This window comes from Antechinus flavipes, chromosome 4 (assembly GCF_016432865.1).
Source record: "Antechinus flavipes isolate AdamAnt ecotype Samford, QLD, Australia chromosome 4, AdamAnt_v2, whole genome shotgun sequence".
Taxonomy (NCBI): Eukaryota; Metazoa; Chordata; class Mammalia; order Dasyuromorphia; family Dasyuridae; genus Antechinus; species Antechinus flavipes.
The window spans coordinates 412,952,084-412,965,599 of NC_067401.1; positions in this window are offsets into that span (position 1 = coordinate 412,952,084).

Genomic DNA, 13,516 nt, shown 5'->3' on the forward strand with positions numbered 1-13,516 from the left:
GAATCTGGTGTCAAAAGAAATGAATTTGATATCATTTGTCTTCTCAATGTGTAGAGGAGAAGTGAGAAGAAAATAGAAAATTTGGAACTCAATTTTTAAAAATGTTAAATATTTAAAAAATAATAAAAGAAATTAATTTGAATCCTAATGCTGCTGTTTACACAATCACGTCCTTTAGTGTCTCTACCTCAGTTTTTTCATGTGTAAAATGAGGAATTTGGACTAAATAGTGCTTTAAAAGTCCTTCCAGTTCCATACTATGATCCTGTAAATAATTCTAGTACTGTTTGCCTTCTGGATTTCTCCAGAGCACCTCAGCAAATGAGCTAAAGATCAATATAGCCCACACTTCAGCTAGCTCGCTTTTTGGGTCTTCTCCTTGTGGGAAAGAACACCAAGAAGGAATGGGGTAGGAGCTTGAAGGATACAAGAGGAACACTAGGCAGATTAAAATGTCACATTAGGAAACCTGTTCTTGCTCCCTCTTGATTAACTATTCCCATGACAATATAGAGAGCAGTGAGTGAGTTAAGGAGGGCATCCTGTGTTTGTTTTTGCATCTTTTTTGTACATCCGGAGGGAAATTTGTTGATGTGAAGATTGAGGAGAAGCCTAGAGCCTTTGTCTAGATCACTTTACCAGGAATGCAGAACTTGTCATCCAAAAAGATTCTCTTCTAATTCCTTCCTTACTCCCAGAATCTGGGATCTCTAATTAGAAGACCTGAATTTTAACCTATCCCTAGGAACTTAAACAAGTTACTTTCCCACTCCTGCCTCAGTTATCTCATTTGCAAATGAGAGGGTTGGATTAGATGATCTTTTAGGTTCTTTCTAGCTGCCAATCTTACAATCTTTATATGAATGAGATATGACTATTCCTCCAAGTGACCTTATTCAGGATTTCTTGGGCCTAGGTCAACTGTGGAGATATATATTGGGAGAACGGATAAACAATCTCATTTTCCTACTAAAGTGGGACCTGCCAAGGCTGATCCTTGGCAATATTGTAAAAATAACTGAAATCTTTCTCCTGCCTCTCCTTTTTTTTTTTTTTTTTTTTTTGTAAATAACTCTTCATAATTGGTGACTTGCTTCTTCAATTGACCCAGTGGCCTTTCATCACTTTTTCAACTTCAGAAGGTCTACAATTAGTAATTCTTTACTTTAGACCTTTCTCTCCTTTCTATCCAATCTCAAAATAACTGACCAGGGTCTCATTTTTTTCAGATACTGATCTCTCCTGATTAATCTGATAAATAAATTCCACTAAACCCTTAATAGCTGATAAAGTATTACCTTACTTAATTTCTTTTTTTCCTTCCTAGATAACACTGAAAACTTGAAAGAAGTGAATTTAATTTCTTTGGTGATTTTTGAGATGAGCAATTTCCAATTCTTTCTTCCAAGAAATTAATTCATGAAACTTTGGTATGAGGCTTCTATTGACTTCTTCTTTTCCTTCCTTCCTTCCTTCTTTCCTTCCTTCCTTCCTTCCTTCCTTCCTTCCTTCCTTCCTTCCTTCCTTCCTTCCTTCCTTCCTTCCTTCCTTCTTTCTTTTCTTACTTTCCTTTCCTTTCCTTCCTCCTTTCCTTCCTTCTTTCGTTCTTTCTTTTTTTATTGTTGAGGAGATTGGGATTAAGTGACTTGCCTAGGGTCACATAGCTAGAAAGTGCTAAGTGTTTGAGGCCAAATTTGAACTCAGGTACTCCTGACTTCAGGGTTTGTGCTCTATCCAACATATCAACTAGCTGCTCTGACCTCCTTTATTTCTTATTGAACATTTTTCCTCTCATTTTGACCTTTATGTTCCAAAATGATTTTGAGATCTTATATTAAAGTCACTAAATATTACTGAGATATTTATAGCTACATTTTTTTAGGTGCAATGGCAAAACATCCCAATAACAAAAAAACAAACTGGAAACAAAGTAGATATTCCATCAAGTAGAGAATGACTAAGTATATTATGGTACACGAATGTCATGGAATATTAATGTGCTGTAAAAAATGACAAACAAAACAAATACAGAGAAATATGGACTTATTAGAGCTGATGCAAAATTAAGTAATCAGAGCCATGAAGACAGTATACATGCTTTTGATCACAAAACAAAGATAAATGTAAACTTTTAAACAATAGACTTAGCTCCAAAGAAGAAATATGAGAATACTACTTCCCTTCTTTGCAAAAGTGGCAACTTCCCAGAACATTGTGTGGAGTAGCACATATCGTACCAGATTTTTTTTTTTTTTTAATGTATTGATTGGTTTTGCTGAATCTTCTTTTTTCTCCTCCTCCTCTTCTTCATTGTCTTCCTCCTTCTTCTTTGCCTTTCCAAGAAAGAGAAGTGGCAAAGGGAATCCTAGATGAAATAAAAGCAAAAGATAAACCTATCTTTTATAAACCTATAAAACCTATTAAAAATTCTGTTTCGTCTTTTGGCACCATGACTTTGCATAAGTTCTTTGTCTGGAATACTCTCTACCTTTCTTTTTGCAATCCTTACCTCTCTTCAAAGTTCAGCTCAAGTTCCACCTACAAAAGGTACAAAAGGTACCCTTGGTAGCATTTTGCTGAAATTCTTTGGGATTTCTTTGTATTTATTTTTTAGTTTAAATGCTGCATTATTCCAGTAGAAAGTACACTCCCTGAGGCCTGAGACTTTCACTTTTGACTTCTTTCTCTAGTGAGCAAAGAACAGATAAGTTACTAGAAAACCTGAACAAATACCTCACTTTTAGAGAACCAACAGCTGATAATGAAAATAGGTGGTCTAAAAGGTATATTGGAGAGCAAGCTATTGAAGGAAATGGGTATTCTTCTCATATGTTGTTAGATATTTGAAGTATTGTCACATGGAAAGGTGAGACTTACTCCAGTTAGCCCAAGAGGGAACACATGAAACAATTAGGTGGGGCAGCAGATTGAATACTGGGTTTGAAATCAAAAAGACTTCAGTTCAAATCTGACCTCACTTACTAGTTGTCTGAATTGGAGAAGTCATTTATCTTGAGTCTGTCATTATTTCCTCCTCTGTAAAATGGGGATAACAATTGTACTTACTTCCCTGGTTGTGAAGAAAAAGTAAGAACATTTGAAAAGCACTTTGCAAACCTCAAGGAGCTATATAAATGCTAGCTGCTATATTTGAGAAGGATTAGGAGTGATAGAAGAAAGACAGATTTAGTCTCTATGGAAAAAGCTTTCTAATAATTAAAGCTGCCTTGTGGAATGTGCTGCCTTGGGAATGTGGTAGATTTCTCATTGCTAGAGGTCTTGAGACAGAAGCTGATTGAGCTCCTTTGTTTTTGGCAATGAAATGATTTATGGTAAGAAATAAATTATACTAGATGACTTCTAAAGGTATCTTACAACTATGAGATTCTGTGTTTTTGCAAAATAACCACTGATAATGATTTGGGAATTATACAAGGAACAAAGGCAGTCTTGAAAAGGAAGAAAAGTTATAGTATAGGGTTGAGATAAGGGACAAGAAAGAAGGAAAGAAAATGAAAAAAGGAAAGAAAGAAGGAATTCAGAAAAAAGAGAAGAAGGAAGGAATTAAGGAAGAAAGGAAGGAAGGAAAGAAGAAGGAAAAAAGAAATAAGAAAAACTTTTGTGATAAGGCCTATTAAACACAGATTACCCCCCCTCCAAAGTTCTGTGATTGCCGCAATATTCTTCCTTGGTCATTTAATATACTTCCATAGCTTCGGTTTTACTACCTCTATGAAAATAATTCCAAAATTTTTATCTTCACTTCCAACTTTTCTCCAAAGCTCCAGTCTTGTATTTCCAGTTGCCTTCTGGATATTTACAAGTGGATGTTATACTCAATTATCTTAACACCTCTGATTTACAAAAGCCTTCCCTTTCTTCTCATTTCAATGCAGATAATATCTTCATGAGGCCCTTCTGGATATTTCTTACTCCCAGATAGGTTTGATCTTTTTCTTTCCTTCAATTTCTCATACCCATTGTCCACACTCTTCTTTGTAATTATTAAACTCTTGATTGTACTATAGTTATTTGTAGACATCTTTCTTCTCTCCCCAAAAGATGAGTAGGCTTTGTATCCCCATTGTCAAGTAAAACACTTGCTACATGGTAAGGATCATCAGATCATAGGCCTAGAACTAGTAGAGCCTAGTCTAAAACTCTAATTTTACGAATGAGTAGACTGAAGCACAAAATGTTGAAATAACTATCCAAGATTACACAGTTAATAAATAGCAGTTTAATGCACGTATTGTTTTTCATGATAAAAGCAGTTTATTTTTTGACTATCCTACAAAATCCTAAACTAAATAATCCCCATCAAAACCAATTCCATATACACTGAAAACAAGCAGTTCCATGAAATTCCCTTTTTTCACTTAATAGTATTTTATTTTTTTCCAATTACATGTAAAGATAGTTTTCCACATACATTTTAATAAGATTTTGAATTCTAAATTTTCCTTTCTCCCTTTTTTCTTTTCCCTTTCCTAAGACAGCCAGAAATCCAATATAGGTTATACATGTGTAATCATATTAAACATATTTCCATGTTAGTTGAGTTGTGAAAGAAAATTAAAAACAAAAGGGAAAAATTATGAGAAAGATAAAAGAAAATCAGATTTTAAAAAAGGTGAAAATACTTTGTTTTGATCTGCATTCTGATTCCCTAGTTATTTCTCCTGATGGATGACATTTTCCAATCCAGGTTTATTAAGATTGTCTTGGATCACTGCATTGTTAAGAAGAGGTAAATTTATCATAACTGATCACCCTACAATGTTTCTCTTACTATGTATGATATTCTTCTGATTCTGCTCACTTCACTCATAAACATTCCACAAAGTTCATTTTTAATGAATGTTTATTAAATTGAACTGAATTGAAAAAGGGACCCCATCCTCTCTATTTATGGGAAAATGAATAATTTTCTCTTCCTCAGACAAATTTCCTTTTACATCCTGATCTTCTCAAATCTGCCTTCTGTACTGCTGCTGTGATAGAAAGGAAGTCCTTTCTACTTTTGGAAAGTTCTAACTTGTTTCCTTTGCTGTGCTGAAATCTGCCTCTCTACCCATGGGTCCTTGTTCTTTTTCCAGAGTATAATGCTTCTTTGCAGGGGTCAGCAAACTCATAGCTTGTGGTTCAAATCCAATCAGATGCCTATTTTTTTTTTTTTTGTGCAGCCTGAACCAAGAATGGTTTTTATATTGTACAATACAATAAAACCTTATTGACTAATATAAAGACCATTCTTAGTTTATAGGCCTATACCAAAGTAGCTAGCTTAGTCTTTCAGATATTCAGGGATAATATTTCTAGGAGTAATGTTTAGGAGAGATCATATCCCTGATTAAAAATTTCTCTTAATTCCTTCAGTTGATACTCAAAAAGCAAGATGGATCTCCCCATCAGCCTTTGGATATGCTCCAGCTTGTTTGTATTCTTCAAACATGGTATCTTGAATTAGGTAAACTATTTCAGTTATGTGATTAAGGGAGAATTCAAGAGCACTATATCACTTCCATTCTTCTGGACAGTATGTTATATTTTTCATACTTGTCAATCTTATTTTTATGTACTTATCCCATTACTAATGCACCACACTTATTTAACCTTCTCTTGTTATTGGAAATTTAGGTTTTCCTAACAGGGTTGCAGAAATAGCAGCTCGCATTTTGGCTCCAAATGTTCTGGGTTTGCCATTCCATATCTGTGTGACTTTGAACAAGGCAAGCTGCTTTTCCAGGGCTCAGGTTTTTCATCTGTAAAAATAAAAAATTTGGATTAGATGTCAAAGGTCTCTTTTAGCTTTAATAATACTTCTCTGAGAAATCTTTGAGCAGATAGCTCTTTTTAAATGTTTTTTTTTTTTTTAAATAACATTTCCAGGTTATAAAGGGTAATAGATGATCATGAATTGTGAAAAAGAGCGTCAATTATTATATCAGGCAATATTATGTGTTTGTTACTAATCTTACTTAACCACTACCTGAGTTCTTTTATGTGTGGCCAAATTTTTTTCTAGGCGTGGAGTGCATGGGTGCCATGTTAATTATTCATGGTTGAATGAAATCCAAATAATAATCTCTCTTGGAATGTTTATGTGTGCTCCACAGGGGTCCAACTTTATCTTACCCTCTATCACCCTACCCTCTCCCCTGGATTAAATTCAACTCATAAACATTTAAAGAGGGTTTACTATACAATAAAAATAATAATAAGGAACTGGCATTTATATAATATCTTAAGGTTGCATAGTGCTTTACATATCTTATCCCAATTTGATCCTCACATCAACTTTGAAATAAGTGCTATTATTATCCCTATTATACAAATGAGGAAATTGAGGAAGACTGTGTTTAAGTGGCTTATGAAGGATCATGTAGTTAGTAAGCATCTGAACCAAGATTCTAATTCAGGTTCTCCTCACTACTACATGAAAGACATTTTCCTGGGCACAGGGTGAGGGGGGGAAACAAAGATGAGTAAGAGCAATGGCTAGTGACTTCGGATAACTCTTGTTTTAAGGCTTTTTCCTCACCTCCTCCTCCCTCCTCCTTCCCAACTCCGTTAAATTGGCTCCCAAGTTGGGCAAGCACATGGGATTCATCAGGTTATGTAAGCTACCCTGTAACCTTGGAAGGGTGACTCAGCACCTTGGCACACTATACTTTCCCAGTCATAAACAACCCTAGCACCAGGTCAGACTCAGTGGGAAGAAGAGCAACAAATTGGGATGATAAAACGTGGGTTGCAAATTAGGTCCAGCTGAAGAGTATTAATATCAAATCCCCATACATTGGGGATTGTGGCTCTCCACCCAGGGACGGGAGATAGCTTCTCTAAGGTCTCCAGCGGAATTCTCTCTTTCATTGTCAATCTTGTTAGAGCTTTGGCTGCACCCTCACAGAAAATTCATATTCAACTCCCTCTTTGACTTTGGGTTTCTACCTTCAATATCCTACAGAACAAAAGTCCTCATGTCCTGGCTCTGGCCCCTGGAATGTATACTGAGGAGGGAGGGTTTCTCATGAACTGACACATGCTCAGCTTTCATGGTAGCAAGGTCATCATGTCATTGAACAGGATTCCATATATCTACAGCTGCCAAGTTGCCGATAAGTAGCTCCCAAATCACCTAAGGAGAAATCAAGTGGAAGGGATACTTTTTTCCTACACTTTTAAAAAAATTATTATAGCTTTTTATTTACAAGATATATGCATGGATAATTTTTCAGCATTGACAGTTGCAAAATCTTTTGTTCCAATTTTTCCCCTCCTTCCCCCCACCTCCTCCTTCAGATGGCAGGTTGACCAATACATGTTAACTATATTAAAGTATATGTTAAATTCAATATATCTATACATGTCCATACAGTTATTTTGCTGTACAAAAGAATCGGACTTTGAAATAATGTACCATTAATCTGTGAAGGAAATAAAAAATGCAGGCGGACAAAAATAGAGGGATTGGGAATTCTATTTAGTGGTTCACACTCATTTCTCAGAGTTCTTTCGCTGGGTGTAGCTGGTTCAATTCATTACTGCTCCATTGGAACTGATTTGGTTCATCTCATTGTTGAAGAGGCACGTCCATCAGAATTGATCATCATATAGTATTGTTGTTGAAGTGTATAATGATCTCCTGGTTCTGCTCATTTCACTCAGCATCAGTTCATTTAAGTCTCTCCAGGCCTTTCTGAAATCATCTTGCTAGTCAGGGATACTTGTTTTAAGGGTTAGAGGGTCCAAATCTGAATTAATTCTTTTTGTTCTTTCTTTCTTTCTTTTTTTTTTTTGCTGAGACAATTGAGATTAAGTGACTTGCCCTAGGGCCTCACAGCTAGGAAGTATTAAGTGTTTGAGGCCAGATTTGAACTCAGGAACCCCTGACTTCAGGGCCAGCACTCTATCCACTGTACCATCTAGCTGTCCCAGAACTAATTCTTAACTGTACAACCTGGCTCTTCCTGAAAAGTGAAGGATTGTGACTCATTGTTCCTCTCACACCTCTAGCAGTTATCTCCAGAATACTGTCTTTCTACTAGACCAGGGACAGCATTCTGGTTATCTTGAGATAATAAAGAGAGTTCTGAGCTTTTGGAAGACATGTATGAACTGATGCAGAGTGAAGTGAGCAGTACTGAGACTATTTATATTATAGCAACCCTGAAAGGATTACTTTGAAAGACTTAAGAATTCTGAGCAATGCAATGGACTGACCATGACTCCAGAATACTAAAGATGTAGTACATGGCTTACTCCTGACAGAGAGGTGATGGATTAAGGGTACAGACTGAAATGTTATTTTTAGAACATAGCCAATGCCAGAATTCATTTTGCTTTACTATGCAAATTTGTTACCATAGTTTTCTTTTCAATTGGAAAGGAGGGGATGAGAAGAAAATAAAAAATATTTTTATTAATTGAAAAAATTAATTTTTTTTTTAAAAGTACTGGGCTCAGGGTCAGGAACTCTGAACTCTAGACGTGTTTCTGCTACTGATTCATGTAGTGGCCTTGGGCAAGATAATTGATCTTCCTGAATCTTAGTTTCTTTATCTCCATGACATATTTCACAAAATTGTCATGAAGATCACAAAAAGATAACATGATATAATGCTTCAAAAACTAGAAAGTGTTTTGTGAATGTAAAGTTTCAAAATCACCTGTGATGTTTATATTCTCTGTGCCTTTGTCCTATTTTCCTCTAGGAGAGCAGACTGCTGGCACTTTAGAACAAAATGGCAGTTAATTTGGGATCAAGTCAGATTAATTAGCTTTTAAACTAGCCAATTCCATTTTTGGGTACTTCTAATTTTAGGAAGTTCCCTTCACATTAGAACTTCTACCCATTTGTGTTAGTGCTGGCCCAAAAGACCAAGCAATGTCAAAAGTCCTAATCTTTTCTCACATGACAATCCTTCAAATACCCACAACTAGCTAGCATATCATCTCCCATTCTCAAATCTTTTTTTTCTTTTAAATAGGTAAAACACCTCAGTTTTTTTCCCATAGATCTTTATAGGGCATGATTTCGAGGGCCTTCACCATCCTGATTAGCTTCCTCTAGTCATTTATTAGTTTGCCAATGTCCTTCCAAACCAACAGAAGACTTGCCTACTAAAATCTCCCCAGGTATTACCTTTTCTTGAATTCTCATGTCTAGGAAGCTGATGTGTACCCCTTTGAGAGTGATACCCCAGACTCTACTGGAGAGCCTTATATGCTTTTCTGTTTTATCTCCTCAAGTGCTCACTGGGGACTGGCACTGGACAAAATGTACTGCTTTCTTGTCTTCCCAGATCAGCAAGAAGGGAAGAAAACCTTTTGTGCTTCCTCTGAACAATACCCCAGCCCACAGTGTTGGTCAGTTTTCTGCGTTAGCATTTTTCATTTGTTGTTTTGCTCTCAGGCTAAATCAGATTGGAGGCTGAGCAGGAAGCCAAGTACATTGTATTTGCAAATTGAAGCCATATGTGGCATAGAGCCAGACCCAAGGCCATGGGGACTAGTCCCACTATGGGACTGGAAAATTTTAAGTATACATATTCTGTCTTTTGGGTGGTTTGTGGAATGGTCATGCAGGGCATTTCCCCCTAACTACTTACAACAACAATAGTTCACTGAATAAACAACCCTTGGACTCTGATTGTGTACTTGGGGTTGAGGATGGGGGGACATACTCTCTGGATGCATTCCCTCAGGATCCTTTTTATCACTGTAGGAAATTGTGTGGACTCTTGGACACCAAACTACTTAGCAAATTCCTGTCTCACTAGGCTAACAACCCCTCGGTGGATTTGAAAAAAAGATTAGACAAACTTCTTCCAAAGAGCCAGGGAAATTATAGGAATAACAGGCCATCAGGTAGATATTGAGGGTGGATGAGTATTTATTTTCAGTAATAGCACTTCAAAGCATCTATTAAATCTCTAGAGATAGGTGGGGAGAGTCTGGCATGGAAGCTGAATGAGCATGGAAGGGTACAACTCCCTCCCCCTTTCCCCCACTGAATGTCAGGTCCTAACTGGTTTCTTGATGTTAAGTAATTCATATATGAAAATACCATTTCATCAGATAGCAGATAGAGGATTAAGAATGTGCAGCTAAAGACAAAGGTCCTAGGATTTGGAGAGAGACCTCAGAGATGATCAAGAACAATGTGCTTCCTTAACAGAGAAGGAAACTGAATCCCAGGGAAATGAGAAGATTTGTCCAGAATCATTCAGATAGTAAATGGAAGACAGCAAAGTTAGAATTCACACTCAAGCCTTTTGACTCCAAATCTTTCCACTAACAGAAGCCACTTCCTTTTACCAGGCACTAGCACAGTTTGGCTTTCATGACTTTCAGTGTCCCGAGCATAGAACAAGAAGCTTTATGGGATTTTCTCAGATTAATGGCTATCTTGTCAAGTACATATGGTGCTGAGACAAGGGTTACCCCACTTACAAAGAAACTGGTGAACAGCCAATTAGAGAGTTCCCCATAGCTCAAGGTAAGAGAGAGGTTAAATCACTGAAGGCCTCCCTAATCTTGGCACTAGAAACCAGAGTCCTAGCTTGAGCTTTGTGTCTACACAATAAATTCCACTGCATCAGTCATTTGGCTTGATGTAAGTAAACTTAATGAGATGAAATCATGGACTTTGAAGTTAATGCAATGTGGCACAGAGATTTGTGGGAAGGGGACAGGTTTCCATTCAACCACAAATATTGATAATAATAACAGCTAGCATTTATATGTAGCTTTCTGGCTTGTAAAATTCTCCATAAACATGTCATTATGTCTTCACACTAACCCTGGGGGATAGATGCTATTATTAAAATTTACAGTTGGGGAAACTGAGGAAGATTGAAGTTAAATGACTTTCCAGGATCACAGAACTACTGTGTATTAGGCTAGAATTGAACTTAGTAATATGAATCTTCCTGACTCCAGCCCAGAACTTTATGCACTATTTTACCTAGCTGCGCAATATCCTCTATTAAGTATCGAGCATTTCATTTAGTTAAGAACCATTGACCTCTATTTACATTTTACATTTATACCTCTTAAAGGTTATGCTGATAGAATAGAGGTTGGGCATTTGGGATGGGAGTGAGGATGAGAATGTCCCCTGTTTTTAATGACATTTTATTTTCTCTTACTTCTTTTTAATTTTTTTTTCTCCTGAGGCAATTGGGGTTAAGTGACTCGCCCAGGTTCACAAAGCTAGGAAGTGTTAAGTGTCTGTGGATGGATTTGAACTCAGATCCTTCTGACTTCAGGGCTGGCACTCTATCCACTATATCTTTTAGCTGCCCCTCCCTGCCCCCCTTTTTGTACTTTTTAAACAAACAAAACATTTTTTTTTTGCGAAAAATTATACATTCAAGCAAAACTAATTCCCACATTGCCATGTCACCACATATATATTGGTTGAATTCCACATCCTCAGTCTATATTTCTCTGTCAAGAGATGGGTCATATAGCTCATCTTTGTTCCCCTGGAATCATTTTTTTCTTAGTTTTAGAGTAAGAAGGTCCCACAAGTCTGAGTAGCACAAGATAAAGGAAAAACCGGTGCTCCCTCTTCCATCTCCTAATAGGATGTACATGTAAGACACTACTAGAATGCTTTCTGACCTTAGCAATCAGGAAGAATGAAAAATTCACAGAAGTTGGGGAAGAATAGGATTCCACATCTCAGCACTCTTTGGTATACGGAAGGAATGGATTCAAAGGCTTGGCTGAGAACCTGTTCTGACCAGTTAGCAATCCAACTTGAATTTTTGATCTATTCAGGGACCATCTCCATCTTCTTGTATTTTCCACTTTTGACTACCAGAAAAATTCATCTCAAAGAAAATAGGTAGTATGGTACAATGGTAAGAGCCCCAAACTTAGTGACATCTGAGTTTGAACCCTGTTTCTAATATTTACTAAGCTGTGACCATGGAAATCATCTAAAACCCATAAACCAGTTTAGTCATCTGAAAAATAGGGATAACAAACCTTGCACTCCTATCTCACAGGGTTGTAGTGAGGATCAAATGAAAAAAAAATCATGTAAAGCAATTGGTAAGCCTTAGTTCACTCCATGACTACCAGTTATTATTTCACCCCGTTTCATATAATAGCTGTTTCCAGAATGGCTTCAGGTTTCCAGAGAACCGTCATTGAGTGAAGAGGCACAGATGAGAGGAGAAACTACTCTTTGGTGCAGGATAGTGTGAACACAATAAATTTTAGGTTAGTCCAGCTTTCCTTTAATTCCAGGTCATTAGAATTTCCAGGGGATAAGCATAATTTCTGGCACATAATATACACAGGAAAGAAGAAAGAAAAGAAAGAAGAAAGAAATGGAGGGAGGAAAGGAGAAAAAGTAGGAAGGAAGAAAGAAAAGGAAGGAGGAAAGGGAGGGAGAAAATGAAGAAAGGAAAGAAAGAGGGAAAAATAGGAAGGAAGGGAAGAAGGAAAAAGAAGAAAGGAGGGAGGGGAGTAAGTAAGGAAGGATGGAAAGAAGACAGGAAAAGGAAGGGAGAGAGGGAAGAAAGGAGAAAGGAAATGAAAAAGAAAAGAAGGAAAGGAGAAGGGAGGAAGAGGGAGAAGGAAGATGAAAAGAAGGAAGAAAGGATAATCCACTGTGATTTCCACTTTGATCCAAAGTTTGGGTTGCCTTGACAATTGGTTAAATGAACTTTCGCCTTCATCATCTTATTCCCATATCATCAGAGGCAACAGTCTCTGCACCATATGTAGGACAGGACTCTGTGACCTCTCTCCTTCTAGACTCTCTCTGATTCTACCTGTCCTGTACATTGATAGCAAATTAATCTTCCTTAACTACTTCTATCATTGTTAACAAAATACTTACCAATTATGACTATATAAAACCCAAGCTGCTTTATCTGACACCTGACAATGAGAGAGGCAGTGTAAACATAGTCTGGTAAATAGAATGGTGAATATGAAGTTAACAATACTTGATTTTGAATCCCTCTTCAAACTCTTCTCAATGGTATGACTTTGGGCAAATCATTTAGTCTTTTAGTCTTAGGTCCTTCCACTGAACAAGAAGATAGTACCAGAACCTACCTCTCAGAGGTATTGTGAAAATCAAAGGATAATAATATTCAAAATACTTTACAAACTTTGGTAATGCATAAATGTTAACTATTGTTATATGACCCATTTGGTGGTTATTGTTCAGTCACTTCAGTCAAATCTCTCTTTTCATATCCCATTTGGGTTTCCTTGGCAGAGATAATGGAGAGGTTTTCCATTTCCTTTTCTAGCTCATTTTATAGACGAGGAAACTGAGGCAAACAAGGGTAAGTAACTAGCTCAGGATTTCACAGTTTCTTCCCACCTCCATATCTGGCACTCTATCTACTGTACCAGTTAGCAGGTACCCTTAGGACCTCTGCTCTCAGCTACTGTCCACTCCGATCTAGCTGGTCTTCTCATTATTTGCTAGTTATATTTCATCTTCACTCCAGTCTTTTGCTTATGTTCACCTTCTTAT